The sequence below is a fragment of the Heterodontus francisci genome, chromosome 1 (assembly GCF_036365525.1).
Source record: "Heterodontus francisci isolate sHetFra1 chromosome 1, sHetFra1.hap1, whole genome shotgun sequence".
Classification (NCBI taxonomy): domain Eukaryota; kingdom Metazoa; phylum Chordata; class Chondrichthyes; order Heterodontiformes; family Heterodontidae; genus Heterodontus; species Heterodontus francisci.
Genome location: NC_090371.1, coordinates 29,022,984 through 29,039,765, shown reverse-complemented (window position 1 = coordinate 29,039,765; position 16,782 = coordinate 29,022,984).

The window sequence follows — 16,782 nt, the reverse complement described above, 5'->3', positions numbered from 1 at the left end:
GTTTGACCTATGAAGAAAGGAATAGGCCTAAAGGCCAATTCCTAATTATATTCTGACCCTGAATTTTCCCAGGATTGTCACAAACTCCTTCAGTAACCTCTGTTGGAGATCAGCTGAAACCCTGCAGAGATGGTGCAAATGGTTGTTCTTTCTGTTTTTTAGATTGTTTCTCCAGGTGCTCCATCAATTGTATGTGCTGGTAAGGGTATTGAGGGATGTGAAGCAAAAGTGAGTAAATTGAGTTAAAATACAGATCAGCCATGAGGTAACTGAATGACATAACAAGCTCAAAGGGTTAAATTGCCTACTCCTGTTTCTTATCTTTGTAATCTCCTGCTGAAGCTTTGTGAGAGATTAGGACAGCCCTCCATTGAATATCAGAGGCCTTATGTTCTCTCGGTCTTAGTCAACTTTTTGAACGGAATGTAGAAGCCCTCCCCTCCCAATACCCAGGCCAGTATGACGCACATAGCAGAATACAAAGCAGATTGCACACAATGAGGAGAGATTATGGTAATACGTTGCTGAAGGTTACCTCCAATTATTTGTGCGTAAATAAATCTCTGCTTATGAGTCACAAAGTTACGTGCGGCTGTGTGGAATAGAAAATGCCCGTGGGTTCTCTTCATTCATCTAATGTGTGCACTTTCCTCTCTAATGAGGCAGAAAAGCAATGGCTACATGGCCAGAAAGGTTAAATAAACCTAGACTGATTACATCCATGCGATCTTTATGAATTGGGTTCCAATGTCAAGATGATGTAGAAAAGCTGGTGAAACGGCAATAAGCAATAACCCTGAAAATACAATTCGAAAAAAAAAAATCAAGTACAGGGAATAAATAGAAATAAAACAAACCAGAGTCGTAGTTTTCACATCTGTAACCAAGATGCCTGATACCTTCAAATTCACATCAGGCAGAATTGGGAAAAATTTAAACACATACAAATTTAAAGAGAAAACTCCAAGCAGCACCTAAACATTGGAGCAGACATATGCTCATCTGGTGGTTATAGTGTTGGACAAGCAAGGAGAGGTCACATGTTCAATTCCCTCCAGGGAAAGTTGTGCAATTGAATTCAATAAATCTGATATGTCAGACCTATACGTGACTCCAGCCCCACACTATGTGGTCGAATCTTAATGCCTTATTGGCAACTAGGAGATGAGCAATAAATATTGCCAGCTAGTGCTGTCTCCACAAGGTCAAATAAACTTCCCTGTATCAATGACTATTTTTTAACGGATATTTGGTAAAACAAGACAGTTTCTAAAGGATGTTATTTTCTTTCTGATAGGGCCGTTAAAGTCGTCTGTGCTATTTGCCTCAACTCATGTGATTGAGGCAACTAGCTTAGATACAATTAAGGGGAAACTAGTGAGTGCATGAGAGAAGAAGGAATCAAAGGTTATGCTGATAGGGTGAGATAGATGGGTGGGAAGAAGCTTGTATGGAGCATAAATACTGGCTTTGACCAGTTGGATCCGTTTCTGTGCTGTAACTTCTATGTAACTTTATGTAACATCATGGTGCGTAGAGCTGAAATTCATCCAGCCCACTCAGTCCAGAGCCCAGGCACAATTATTCTACCATGGACTCTTCCAGCATGACCTTTTAATGCTCTGGTTTAAAGAAAACTTAGTTTCTTCCCCTTCTTATGCAGATGCTACTCTCTCTATATCTCAACATTCCCCTTCTCAACAGATATCTTAATAGTTATCTCTTTGCTGTGGGAGATCCAGCTACAACTGTGGTGTATGAATAACAGCAGGCATAAACTGGGGTTACACTTCCTAAATGTTCTCTGAAAAGAGTATAAATTCAATAGAAGAATCCAATCTAACAACAAAGCAAGCAATGGGAACATGCAGCAGAAGCTCTGAGTGACTGACTCACTCCAATTCAGTGGTAGATGCTCTTTCAGATAGGCTAAAATTTGAAAATACCACGTCAATCATGCCTGAAGACCACACTGCTGTAAGTGACTGCTATTGAGTTTACACACATAATTTTGTATCCTGTAACTGTCCTTCACTCATTGTATTTTGCCTCACTCTACTATTGGATTGACTGTACAAACTGCTTGAACGTCAGAGCAGTCAGTAGTAATATTGGCCAGTTATTGTTTTTGATGAGCTCTGCTGTTTAAGGTTGTACCTCAAACAATCTGCAACTATCAATAACGTTTCTCCTCAAATTCATGGCATCATTCCTGCCTCAACTTTCAACAAATGCATTTATCTAGCAATATAGGAATGGGCTCTCCCTGTAATTTTTCAAATAATGAATTATCCATTGTTCAGTGAATAGTGAGGCTATGCTGCTTACATAATGTGCTAAGGTGTTCACTGGCTGCCATATTGTGCAGCAGATAACTCATTGTCATTTTAATCATGTGAACTGAAATTATGTGAGAGTAGCTTGACAAAGTCCTAAAGCCATGTCAAAACTGCTAACTGCAATATTACTGATTAAAAGTGCACAAAGGGTTAATACAGCAGCTGTAATTAAGCAGTTCCTAATAGGTCTAGGCTTCCAGCTGCATACCTTATCCTATGGTGATCGCTTCTAATTACCATTCATTAATTTAAATCTCCTCTGTAGTGCAACATGAAGTTGAGTTAATTTACAACTGATGCAAAGCTACTGTCTTCAATGCCTCCCTATCTGAGGCAATTTATTGCAAACAGAAACACTGGTGCCTGGGTCCAGGTTTTCTGAACAGAAAGTGCCACGAACACTAACTTCTTAGACTTCCAAATGCTTTCAGGGCATCTATCAGCTGCAGCCAGAGTTAACAACATCCATTGACTGATAGCAGCTCCAATATTGCCATGAGGGTTTCATAATAGAATTGGGATTATGCCAATTCAATTTGATGCATCCACACAAGAAATCAGAATTGAACACGTCCCTGAATGCAAAATGTTTCTAAGTACTTAATTGCTAGTCATTTCAAGTCACAGGTCTGGCTTATACCTGTCCGGAGGTAATTTTTCCATATTGCATAAATCAACTGATTGTACCAAGCATTCCAGTTAATATTAATAAAATTATTGGGTTTGTTGATGGTATCACCTGGTAGCACAAAAGTAGCAATTTAAATAGACTCATTGAGACCACAACACCATTTTGTTAGCCATGGCAGTTCTACCTTTTAATTATCAATTACTCATCATATCCCATAATATCCTGATTTTCCAAGTAAAATATTCATTCTTTTTAAAGTGCAAAGAGTAATTCCATGAGTGCAAAATTGGAATTTTTATTTGGGTGCTATGAGTGCCCTTAGACCTCCAAAATGGCATCTGTGGCCATTAAGCACAATTTTGGGGCGAGTCACGCCAGATGCCATATTGGTGAAGGAGTTACTGCGCGTGCAGTGAACGGCTGCCAGAAGTATGCCATACAGACAGATCATGATGTCAATGCTGAATTGGTGCCAGCGGTGCCATTTTGGAGCTTAACCCACCAGCTAATGCAGCCTCTTAACCTCACACAGCTGAACACATATTAAGCAGCAGGAAGAACCCCCACCAGTGTTATTTAAAAGGAATCATCAACTACTTACGGGTTGGTTGCTGATTGATTTCTTCTGGATATGTCTTCAATTCTATGAGTGTTTGGTGCTTTGTATTGTTGTTTCAATTCGCACAAGTCTACAGGGCAAGTGCTGAAGTACTTTTTTGCTGGCTTCAAGGCCTTTGCACAAATTAGTTGCTCCCAGACATGGTTGCACTGGTAGCAATTTCCTTTGGAATACAGCATGACTGAAAGAATGAACAGAGCAGGGCAAACTGCTGGAAGAGGCAGAAGGAGGAGGGGGAGATGGGCTGTCAGCAGGAGGCCATATCCACCAAGGGTGTGCAAGAACCAAGTCTCCTACCTGAAACTCAGTGAGGAACAATGTGTGTGATGTCCGTGCCTCAATAAGGATGTCCTCACTGAAATCTGCTGCAACTTCAACCTCAGAGCAGGACAAGGCCTTACTGATGAAAGGTCACCAAGCTGAAACAACAAAGGTTCACTAGATTGGTTCCTGGGATGAGAGGGTTGTCCCACAATAAGAGGCTGAGTAAATTGGAGTTTAGAAGAATGAGAGGTGATCTCATTGAAACACATAAGTTTCTGAAGGGGCTTGACAGGGTAGACACTGAGAGGTTGTTTCTCTGACTAGGGAATCTAGAATATGGGGGCACAGTTTCAGGACAAGGTGACAATCATTTAGGACTGAGATGAGGAGAAATTTCTTCACCCAAAGGGCTGTGAATCTTTGGAAATATCTACCCCAGATGGTTGCACAGTCTCCATCTTTGAGTATATTCAAGACTGAGATCAACAGATTTTTTATCGCTGAGGGGATCAAGGGATATGGAGAGTGGGCAGGAAGGTGGGATTGAGGTTGAAGATCAGCCATAATCATATTGAAAGGCAGAGCAGGCTTAAGGGGCCAAATGGTCTACTCCAGCTCCATGTTCTTACGTTCTTCTGTTTATTCCGATTTGCTCTCCACAGATGCTGCCAGACCTGCTGAGTATTTCCAGCATTTTCTGTTTTAATTTCAAACAGGTGTGTCTTATCAGCACTCACTTTGCACCTGTTTTCACCCTTTCACCACTTGTCCCAGACGACAATCAGCAAATGTCCCTTTAATCCCAACTCTTATTTCCTCTGACCTAATTTTCTATACATGCCATGAAATGGCTTCCAATCCAACACATCTTAATTTTAGCTAAATACAACTTTTCCTATGATGAGCTGTGCCAATATCTTCATGCACAAATGAATTAGACTACCAATATATTCCTCCTAAACGTGTTCTGAGAAACCTATTGGGAAAACCTTGTGTAATGGCTGAAACTCACATCCATGCCTCTATTCTATCTAGGATTGACTATTCAAATGTTGTCCTGACCAGCCTCCCACCTTCACCCTTCATAAATTTCTACTCATCCAAAACTCTGCTGCCCATATCCTAACTTTCACCAAATTCCAATCATCTATTGCTGACCGGCGCTTTTCCCTGATCTAACAACGCCCTGATATTAAAATTATCATCCTTGCCTTGAAATCCCTTCATGGCCTCACCCCTCCCTGTCTCTGTAATCTCCTCCTGCGCTATGACCTTCCAAAACTCCACACTCCATTAATTCTGACCTCTTGTGCATCCCCGATTATAATCATTTCACCACTGGCAGCCGTGCCTACAGCTGTCTAGGCCCTAAGCTCTGGAATATCATCTCTAAAACTTTCTGCCCCTCTATCACTCTTTCCTCCATTAAGAAGCTCCTTAAAACTTATGGGTGTGAAATACGTGCTCCTAGGGGTGCATGGTATGCCACCAACCACTTCCAGTGCAGCCTGATTAGCGATAGTCAGCATGGCTTTGTGCGTGGGAAATCATGTCTCACGAATTTGATTGAGTTTTTCGAGGAGGTGATCAAGAGGATTGACGAGGGCAGGGCGATGGACATTGTCTACATGGACTTCAGCAAGGCCTTTGACAAGGTCCCGCATGGTAGGCTGGTCCAGAAGATTCGAACACATGGGATCCAGGGTGAGCTAGCAAATTGGATACAAAATTGGCTTGGTGATAGGAGGCAGAGGGTGGTAGTGGAGGGTTGTTTTTCAGATTAGAGGCCGGTGACCAGTGGTGTACCGCAGGGATCGGTGCTGGGCCCTCTGTTGTTTGTCATATATATTAATGACTTGGATGTGAATGTAGGGGGCATGATTAGTAAGTTTGCAGATGACACCAAAATTGGTGGTATAGTGGACAGTGAAGAAGGTTGTCTAAGGTTACAACAGGATATAGATCAACTAGGAAAGTGGGCAAGGGATTGGCAAATGGAATTTAGCACAGCCAAGTGCGAAATGATGCATTTTGGGAATTTAAACCAGGGCAGGACATATAAAGTGAATGGCAGTATTTGAGCAGAGAGACCTTGGGGTGCAAGTACATAGTTCCCTGAAAGTGGCAACATAGGTAGACAGGGTGGTGAAGAAGGCGTATGGCATGCTTGCCTTCATGGGCCGAGGCATTGAGGTGGGACGTCATGTTACAGTTGTACATAACGTTGGTTAGGCCGCATTTGGAGTACTGTGTGCAGTTCTGGTCGCCACACTACAGGAAAGATGCGATTAAGCTAGAGAAGGTGCAGAAAAGATTCACAAGGATGTTGCCTGGTTTGGAGGGCTTGAGTTATAAAGAGAGATTGGATAGGCTGGGTCTGTTTTCCCTGGAGCAAAGGAGGCTGAGAGGGGACATGATAGAGGTATACAAAATTATGAGAGGCATAGATAGGGTAGATAGCCCGAGTCTGTTTCCCATGGTAGGGGTGACTAAAACTAGAGGGCATAGATTTAAGGTGAGAGGGAGGATGTTTAAAGGGGATCAAAGGGGTAAATTTTTCACACAAAGAATTGTGGGTATCTGGAATGAGCTGCCTGAGGAGGTGGTAGAGGCAGGAACAGTAGCAACATTTAAGAGGCATCTGGACAGGTACTTGAATGATTAAGGCATAGTGGGATATGGAATTAATGCAGGTAGGTGGGATTAGTATAGATAGACATTATGGTCGGCATGGAAGCGGTAGACCAAAGGGCCTGTTTCTATGCTGTACAACTTGATGACTCTATGACTCTATATGCCTCCTTCTTTGTTCTGACCAGACCCTCAATATCCCTTTTTTCACCCAGAGGGTGGTTGGAATCTGGAACACACTGCCTGAAGAGGTGGTAGAGCCAGGAACCCTCACAACATTTACAAAGTATTTCGATGAGCACTTGAAACGCCATAGCATACAAGGCTATGGGCCAAGTGCTGGCAAATGGGATTAAAATAGTAAGGTGCTTGATGGCCGGCACAAACACGATTGGCCGAAGGGCCTGTTTCTGTGCTGTATAACTCTATGCCTCTATGACACACACCATTTAGATTTTTTAAAAAGTTTTCTCTGCAGCCATTCACTTTACAAAAAAACAAAAAAATTATTTGGCCAAATACTTGTCAATTCTTGAAGGAGAAAGAGAAGATATGGAATTATAACAGTTGTCCCTTTATTCTGGCATCCCAAATGCTTGTAGACTGCTGTCACTGGGATCTTTCTGGAGCAGTTCTTTTCAGGCAGCATTGAGAATTAATCTGGCAGGCTTTCCTGGAGAAATTCAGCATCAGGGGTTTCAACTATCACTCTGGATTTTCAGGGTTGTTTTTCAATGAGGTGGAAGGTGGAGAAAGATGATCTGGGTGTTTCTTTTAGCAGGCTACAAACCCAACTGACATTCAAAACCGTCCACACCCCATCCAGAAAGTCAAAACCTCCTGACCACCATAAATCTTGACATGTCACTTCTCTGTAAACATCTCCCCCAAGTTGCCAAGGCTTCTGTTGTTTATTTAGCTTCAGGCATGTGACACCCAGGAAAGGATTGTTTTCAAACAAAACCTCGTGTCTTAAAGTCCGTCCTTTGACCTTTAAATCAAACACATCCATGGAATCTCTTCAGTCTTAAATGAATCCATCTCTTCAATTCTAATACATGAGTCCACAAAATTTTTTAAAAAATGGAAGCACTTTCATAACATGCCCCATTGAAGTCCTCATCTTCAGCCCCTTTGTAGCAGAACTCATCTGTGACCTTGCCCTCTGGTCAGTTGGCAAACAAACCATCCACTACCACTTGTGCCCAGTCACTCACTGCTGATCCCAACTCTAAACTAATCTCTAAAATACATGCAGCACCAGCATCTGAGCTGATGGCTGTGAGTGTCAGATTAAGTGACAGGCTCTCTTCATCAGTGCTGAGGTGTTGCTCTCTCCTCCTCCTGGGTGTGATGTGACCAGGCAGGTGGCAGATCTTGGGTGTCTGAAATCAGAAGATCAGAAAGGAAGATTAGTGTGAGGGAAGAAGGATGGGGTGTAGAGCAAGAGATCCATGGCCAGACCATCTGTAACATGTTCATCATGTCAGATAGCAGGATGAGGGTGTGCTGAGTAAAAAGGGGTATAAGGCAGGTATATGCTGTCATCCTCAATGTTCTCAGCGATGTCAGGTGCCAGGAGCTCTGTCACAGCTGGCACCATGACGCAGTGAGTTATCTCTCCATTGGGTTCAGCAGATGCAGGAATCCTTGTCCGCCAATGGCTCTGCTCTGCTCCCTTCTATTGTGTGCCTTGTCCTGCAAGAGAGAGGGTAGAATGTCAATGATTGTGTGGCACTGTGGTTGGGTGATGTGCCTGCCATAGCTGCAAAGCTGGAGGCATGTGAAGGCAGTGAGAGATGGGTGTGAGGTTTGCAGCATTGATAGGTGTGTGAGGGTGAGGTTGACTGTCTGGATATGAGGCGTGAGTCCTAAGTGCCAGGGAGTGCTGTTGGGTGGGTGATGGGGGTGTGGTGCACTGAGCAGGGTGAGAGAGCAGTGGGTAGGAGATGTCATTAGAAGATACATTCACTGACTTTGACCAGCCACATGACACCATTAGGTTTCTTGTGACATTGCTCTTGTGGCACTACTGTCAGGTCCTCAGGACCAGGCACTCAGAATTGATGTCCCTGACCACCTGCTCCCAATCCCTTCTCAGGGTTGCTCTTGAGGGCCTCCTGGCTCCCTGCGGAACCATGGTATCTCTCGTCCTGCCCACCTCACCACTAGGACCTCTAGTGTCGCTTCTGTGACCCAGGAACCCTCTCTCTGCCCTGGTGTTCCATTTTCCTTGTTTAGAATTGCAGCAATAGAATTCAGCAATGGACTCCTGTAATTCAGTGCAGCTTCCCTTTAAGAGGGACAGAATGCCTTTAAGAACAGTAGCCTAGTTGCACCATGTGCAGATGCAGCCTACTCTGCAATCTGATAAATGAGATGGCAGCATAAAATTTGCATTATTATTTGTTATTCCACATTAAACCTGTAGTTAAGATAAATCCATTTAAACTAGCACAGTGCTTTTTGAAGTTAAAAACATGCTTTTATGGGTGATGGCAAGTGATAAATGGTGTGTCAGCTAGGCTCTATCACTGTCACTGCTTCTGAATTAGAAGAGTCAAACCCACTCCAAGTACTTCAGCTCACACTCCAGCACAGTCCCGATAAATGCTGCATTGCCGTCCTTTGATTGAGATATTGAAGCATTGGCCAATCTGCTCAGTCTGCTAGTTCAAAGATCAGACTGCAACATTGAAAAGAAGACCAAGGAATTCTCCTTTGGTCCTGGCCAAATTCCCAAAATCACCTAAATTAACCGGCCACTATTGCGTGTGAGATCTTGCTGCCCACTAAAAAAAAGCTGCCTCCATTTCTTATCCTAATATGTGATGTGCTAATCAGGTGCCAAAAAGACATAAAAGGGCCAATTTTAATGCTGGACAGGTAGACATCAGGTGATCAGGGAGAGGTACAATCACACTCTGATTCTGGCCATTTTAATGGTCTGGTTTTATTTCCATTGACAGCCAAATTCATTGACAAGAACATTGTGCAGATTGTAAAATAGGCTGCTGTTTAGCCTGTTTTAGGCTACCACTAAGGTCAAATGTCACACCCTTGGAACCTTGTAGTAGCTGAGCTTCCTTAGTTAATTGCTCAATCGACTGTAAGTGATGCAATTTAGGTTCACTATTTACACAGAGTTACAGCACAGAAACAGGCCATTCACCAACTGGTGATTATGCTCCACATGAACTTCCCCCGACCCCACCTCACCTAACTCTATCGCATAACCTTCCAATCCTTTCTCCCTCATATGCTTATCTAGCTTCCCCTTGAATAGCTTTATGCTATTCACCTCAATACTCAATGTGGTAGCAAGTTCCACATTCTAACCACTCTCTGGGTAAAAATTTTCTCCTGAATTCCCAATTGGATTTACTTGTGTTCAACTCTCAGGTTTCGGTTCCCTTGGGGTCTACTGTCGTTGCAACTTTAAACTAATGTTTAACTTTGAAAGACAAATTAAAAGGAGTGATTTTTCTTTGACTGCAAATGGATTTTGATCATGAAGTTGTTTTTGACCTTCAATGTAAATTAGTATAATGGACAATTTTCATCTAGATTCATTCATTAGCTGATTATGTTGGATCATTAGTCATTCACCATAATCTAAAACTAAAATATTTCAATAACCTCAGATATGTTGGATACTTTGCTATATGCTGATCACATCTCCAGCTCTACTAAAATTTGCCTGTTATATATCTGATTTAAATATGTCAGCATAAGAACTTTTTTAGTCTAAAGCCTTGAAATTATGCTGTATAACAATTAACATATTTCTTTGCCTATTATCTTAATGGTATTTTATGTAATACCTTCAATAAATAGCAAAGGAGTTTCATATCACTATTATGTGTTCTGTTGCTAATCTTTAGACAGAGTAATTTCCAGAACAAGACTATATTAAGTTTTTAAATTTGTGGTCAGAAATGTTCCTGTCTCTTAACTGTAGGGAAGGTTTGTCTTTTCAGCATAGTGAGAAATTTAAAGTAAACGTTGTAAAATTGAGCTCCTGAGAGGGAGATTTATTCTGAGGACAGCTATTGGGAATTAAGGCCTAAGATCAATGTGCCCCGTAGGATTTTTCATTCATTAAGAGCAAATTTGTCAAATCTACCCTTCTAATCCTGACTACATGTATTTTAGACACTTCAGTTTAAATCGGCAGCTGCAAAAGTCAGAGGATATAAAATCTGTGTGGAAAGCTGTGTTTTCTCTACTTACTGGGTTGAGGATTTCTTAGTGAAGACATGAATTGTATAGTATCTGGGCTGAAGCAGCCCTAATGCAGAATTGCATCCATCGAGACCTGGGCTGATGATTCCCCAGTGAAGAATTGCACCCAATTTAATACATTTCAAAGAAATGTTTCCTTTGCATCAATTTACATTAGTTTCAAACTCAGCATCAAAATGTTTGAATAGTGTTTTTAAAAGGTAAATGTCTCCTTTAAAATAGTATACAGAAGAGCTCATTGTGTACTCATCGGATAATCACAACATTTGAGTTTATGTGAATTACATCATCTCAGGGTAGAACTGTGGCTACAAGAGCAGGTCAGAGGCTGGGAATTCTGCAGCGAGTAGCCCACCTCCTGACTTTCCAATGCCTGTCCACCATCTACAAGGCACAAGTCAAGAGTGTGATGGAATACTCTCCACTTGCCTGGATGGGTGCAGCTCCAAGAACACTCAGCAAGCCCAACACCATCTAGGACAAAGCAGCCTGCTTGATCAGCACCCCATCCACCACCTTGAACATCAGTCCCTTTACAACCGACACACAGTGGCAACAGTGTGTACCATATTTGTGGCTCCACAAATATTCCCATCCTCAATGATGGGGGAGCCCAGCACATCAGTGCGAAAGACAAGGCTGAAGCATTTGCAACAATCTTCAGCCAGAAGTGCCGAGTTGATGATCTATCTCGGCCTCCTCCTGAAGTCCCCAGCATCACAGATGCCAGACTTCAGCCAATTCAATTCACTCCACATGCTATCAAGAAACGACTGAAGGCACTGCATACTGCAAAGGCTATCGACCCTGACAATATTCCGGCAATAGTACTGAAGACCTGTGCTCCAGAATTTGCCGCGCCCCTAGCCAAGCTGTTCCAGCTACAACACTGACATCTGCCCGGCAATGTGGAAAATTGCCCAGATCTGTCCTGTACACAAAAAGCAGGACAAGTCCAACCCGGCCAGTTACAGTCCCATCAGTCTACTCTCAAACATCAGTAAAGTCATGGAAGGTGTCATCGACAGAGCTATCAAGTGGCACTTGCTTAGCAATAACCTGCTCAGTGACACTTAGTTTGGGTTTCGCCAGGGCCACTCAGCTACTGACCTCATTACAGCCTTGGTTCAAACTTGGACAGAAGAGCTGAACTCAAGAGGTGAGGTGCGAGTTACTGCCCTTGACATCAAGGCATCATTTAACCGAGTACGGCATCAAGGAGCCCTCGCAAAACTGAAGTCAATGGGAATCAGGGGGAAAACTCTCCGCTGTTTGGAGTCATACCTAGCACAAAGGAAGATGGTTGTGGTTGTTGGCGGTCAATCATCTCAGCTCCAGGACAGCACTGCAGGAGTTCCTCATGGTAGTGTCCTAGGACCAACCATCTTCAGCTGTGACCTTCATTCAGTGACCTTCCTTCACTCATAAGGTCAGAAGTGGGGATGTTCGCTGATGATTGCACAATGTTCAGCACCATTCACGACTCCTCAGATACTGAAGCAGCCCATGTCCATATGCAGCAAGACCTGGACAATATCCAGACTTGGGCTGATAAGTGGCAAGTAACATTCGTGCCACACTAGTGCCAGGCAATGACCATCTCCAACAAGAGGGAATCCAACCATCTCCCCTTGACATTCAATGGCATTACGATTGCTGAATCCCCTACTATCAACATCCTAGGGATTACCATTGACCAGAAACTGAACTGGAGTAGCCACATAAGTACCGTGGATACAAGAGCAGGTCAGAGCATGGAATCCTGCGGCAAGTAACTCACATCCTGACTCCCCAAAGCCGGAGTGTGATGGAATACTCTCCACTTGCCTAGATAGGTGCAGCTCCAATAACACTCAAGAAGCTTGACACCATCCAGGACAAAGCAGCCAGCTTGACTGGCACCCCATCCACACACTATCACTCCCTCCACCACCAACACACAGTGGCAGCAGTATGTGCCATGTACAGGATGCACTGCAGCAGCAACACACCAAGGCTCCTTAGACAGCACCTTCCAAACCCGTGACCTCTACCAACTAGAAGGACAAGCGCAGCAAATGCATGGGACCACCACCACCTGCAAGTTCCCCTCCAAGTAACACACCATCCTGACTTGGAACTATATCGCCGTTCCTTCACTGTCGCTGTGTCAGAATTCTGGAACTCCCTTCCTAACGGCACAGTGGGTGGCCCGACCTCACATGGACTGCAGCGGTTCAAGAAGGCAGCTCACCACCACCTTCTCAAGGGCAATTAGGGATGGGCAATAAATGCTGACCTAGCCAGCGATGCCCACATCCCATGAATGAATGAAAAAAATATAAGATGCACTGCAGCAACTCACCAAGGTAACTTGGCAGCATCTTCCAAACCCGCGACCTCTTCCACTTAGAAGGTCAAGGGCATCAGCTGCATGGGAACACCACCATCTTCTGTTTCCCTTCCAAGCCACACACCATCCTGATTTGGAAATGTATCTCCATTCCTTCACTTCACTGGAACTCCGTCCATTACAGCACTGATGGACTGCAGCGGTTCAGGAAGGCAGCTCACCACCATCTTCTCAAGGGCAATTAAGGATGTGCAACAAATGCTGGCCTTGCCAGCGATGCCCACATCCCATGAAACAAATAAAAAAAAAACTCCTGATCATCAAAGTTGTGAAAACCAAGCATGCTCATGGTACATTCCCATTTAGACAAGGCTTATGAACACAGAGGTGTAATCTCCGAAAATGGAGACCGAGTCTAAGAAAACTTTAGAAAGGGTAACCAAAGGCTTGGTAAAGGAGGGTCTTTGAGAAGGAGTGAGGTGGAGAGGCAGAAGGGGAAATTTCAACGTGTTTGTCTTTGTAGCTGAAGACAGCCAATGGTGGGGCAAAAGGAATGAGTACACCAGAGGCCAGAGTCAGTAGAATGACAAGTTGGAGTGGATGGTGATCACAGGATTGGAGAAGATTACAGGGATAGTGAGGGGTCAAACACAAGTCATTGATTTAAACACAAGGATCAGAATTTAAAATTTAAGGCATTACGAACTGGAAGTCCATGCAGCAAGCACAGGAATGATGGATGAACAGAATTTGGTGTAGAAATCAGGTAGTAGAGTTTTGGATGAGCTCCAGTTTACATAGCATGGAGGATCAGAGATCAGCCAGGACAGCACTGGAGCAATTGATGGTGAGAATGACATTCATGAGGGTTTCAACAGCCAATGGCTGAGGCAGGAGCAATGGTTGACAATGTTATAGAGTTGTAATAGTGAGGATATGAGGCCAGATAGGACAACAAAACTGTCCTAACAAACAAAAAAAAATGTGCGAATTGTCTGACACCCAGAGGCTGGGAATTCTGTGCAAGTAACTCACCTCCTGACTCCCAAAGGCCTGTCCACAAGGCAGGAGTGTGATGGATGACTCTCCACTTACAGCTCCAACAAAATGGTCAGGAAGCTCGACACCAACCAGGACAATAATATAAAAGTAAAATACTGCGGATGCTGAAAATTTGAAATAAAAACAGAAAGTGCTGGAAAAACTCAGCTGGTCTGGCAGCATCTGTGGAGAGAGAAGCAGAGTTAACGTTTCAGGTCAGTAACCCTTCTTCAAAACTGGCAGATTTAAGAAATGTAAAAGATTTTAAGCAAGTAAAGCGGGAGCGGGGAAGAGATAACAAAAGAGAAGGTATTGATAGGACAAGGTCACAAAATAGCTGATCAGAAGGTCATGGAGCAAAGGCAAACAATATGTTAATGGTGGGCTGAAAGACAAAGCATTAGTACATATAGGGTGTTAATAGACTGAAAACTGAACAGCCACAAGCACAAACATGAAAAAAAAAGTGGGTAGGCACAGTAGAAACAAACTGAACAAACTAAAATAAAAGAGACACATAAAATAAAAGGTAAAAGAAAAAAGAAAAAATAGCTAAAGACAAAAGTAAAATGGAGGGCCCAGCATGCTCTGAAATTATTGAACTCAATGTTCAGTCTGGCACGCTGTAACATGCCGAATGAGATGCTGTTCCTCAAGCTTGATTTGATGTTCACTGGAACACTGCAGCAATCCCAGGACAGAGATGTGAGCATGAGAGCAGGGGAGTGTTGAAATGGCAAGCAACCGGAAGCTCAGGGTCCTGCTTGCGGACTGAGCGGAGGTGTTCTGCAAAGCGGTCACCCAATCTCCATTTGGTCTCCCCAATGTAGAGGAGACCACATTGTGAGCAGCGAATACAGTATACTAAATTGAAAGGAGTACAAGTAAATCGTTGCATCACCTGAAAGGAGTGTTTGGGACTTGGAGAGTGAGGAGAGAGGAGGTAAATGGGCAGGTATTACACCTCCTGTGCTTGCAGGGGAAGGTGCCGTGGGAAGGGAACAAGGTGGTGGTAGTAATGTAGGAGTGGACCAGGGTGTCGCAGAGGGAATGATCCCTTTGGACTGCTGGGGAAGGGAGGGGAAGATGCGTTTGGTAGTGGCATCATGCTGGAGGTGGCGGAAATGGCGGAGGATGATCCTTTGGATATGGAGGCTGATGGGGTGGAAAGTGAGGAAAAGGGGAACCCTGTCGCGGTTCTGGGAGGGAGGGGAAGGGGTGAGGGTAGAGGTGCAGGAAATGAGCTGGACACGGCTGAGGGCCCTGTCAACCACATTGGGGGGGAATCCTCGGAAGAGGAAAAAGGAAGACATATTAGAAGCGCTGTCATGGAAGGTAGCATCATCAGAGCAGATGCGTTGGAGACGGAGAAACTGGGAGAATCGTCAATGTACCGTAAAAACAGTTGGGGGAGGGGGCCTGAGTAGGACTGGAACAAGGAATATTCGACATATCCCACAAAAAGACAGGCATAACTGGGGCCCATGCGGGTACCAATAGCAACATCTTTTACTTGAAGGAAGTGAGTGGAGTTGAAGGAGAAGTTGTTCAATGTGAGAACAAGTTCAGCCAGGCGGAGGAGGGTGGCGGTGGATGGGGACTGGTTGGGCCTCTGTTCCAGGAAGAAGCTGAGAGCCCCCAGACCGTCCTGGTGGGGGATGGAGGTGTAGAGAGATTGGACGTCCATAGTGAAGAGGAGGCAGTTGGGGCCAGGAAACTGGAAATTGTCAAAATGACATAGGGCATTAGAAGAGTCACGGATGTAGGTAGGAAGAGACTGGACCAGAGGAGAAACAATAGAGTCAAGATAGGAAGAAATAAGTTCAGTGGGGCAGGAGCAGTCTGACACAATGCGTCTGCCGGGATAGTCCTGTTTGTGGATTTTGGGAAGGAGGTAGAAGCAGGCTGTCCGGGGTTCGGGACTATGAGTTTGGAAGATATAGAGGGAAGATCTCCAGAGGAGATGAGGTCAGTGACAGTCCTGTGGACAGTAGCTTGATATTCAGTGGTGGGGTCAGGGTCCAGGGGGAAGTAGGAAGAAGTGTCTGAGAGTTGGCGCTGAGCCTCTACAAGGTAGAGGTCGCTATGCCAGACAACAATAGCACCACCCTTGTCTGCAGGTTTGATGACAATGTCGGGCTTAGACAAAGCAGCCTGCTTGATCGGCACCCCATTCACCACCTTAAGCACGCACTCCCTCAACCACCGGCGCACAGCGGCAGCAGTGTGTACCATATACATAATGCACTGCAGCAACTCACCAAGGTACCTTCCAAATCTGTGGAATGAAGCAGCTTCTTCCACATTGCTATTGGGGAAATCATGAACCTCAATGGGGCACAATGCCCAAAGTATTTACCAAAATCACCACTGCCTTACTCTCACTTGTCTGCATAAGCAGCAATGAATGAATAGATATTCTGTGTCACTGCTGATTTCCCAATTAACCTGCTGTGATTGAGTGTACTCACTTAGCAATCTGTTCACTTGCTGACAACAGAGAGGCTCACTGCTGCAGGAGAGCTTCCATTCTGTTAACATGCAGGTGGGATGTGTCAAGCATATTGAGACGGATGTTTTTGTCACCTTCATGACAGCAAGCTAATTTGCTAATCCAGGGCTAGTCTGAATGTTTGTGCTGGAACTGACTGCCACATAAGAGTTTTTCTTCAGATATAGT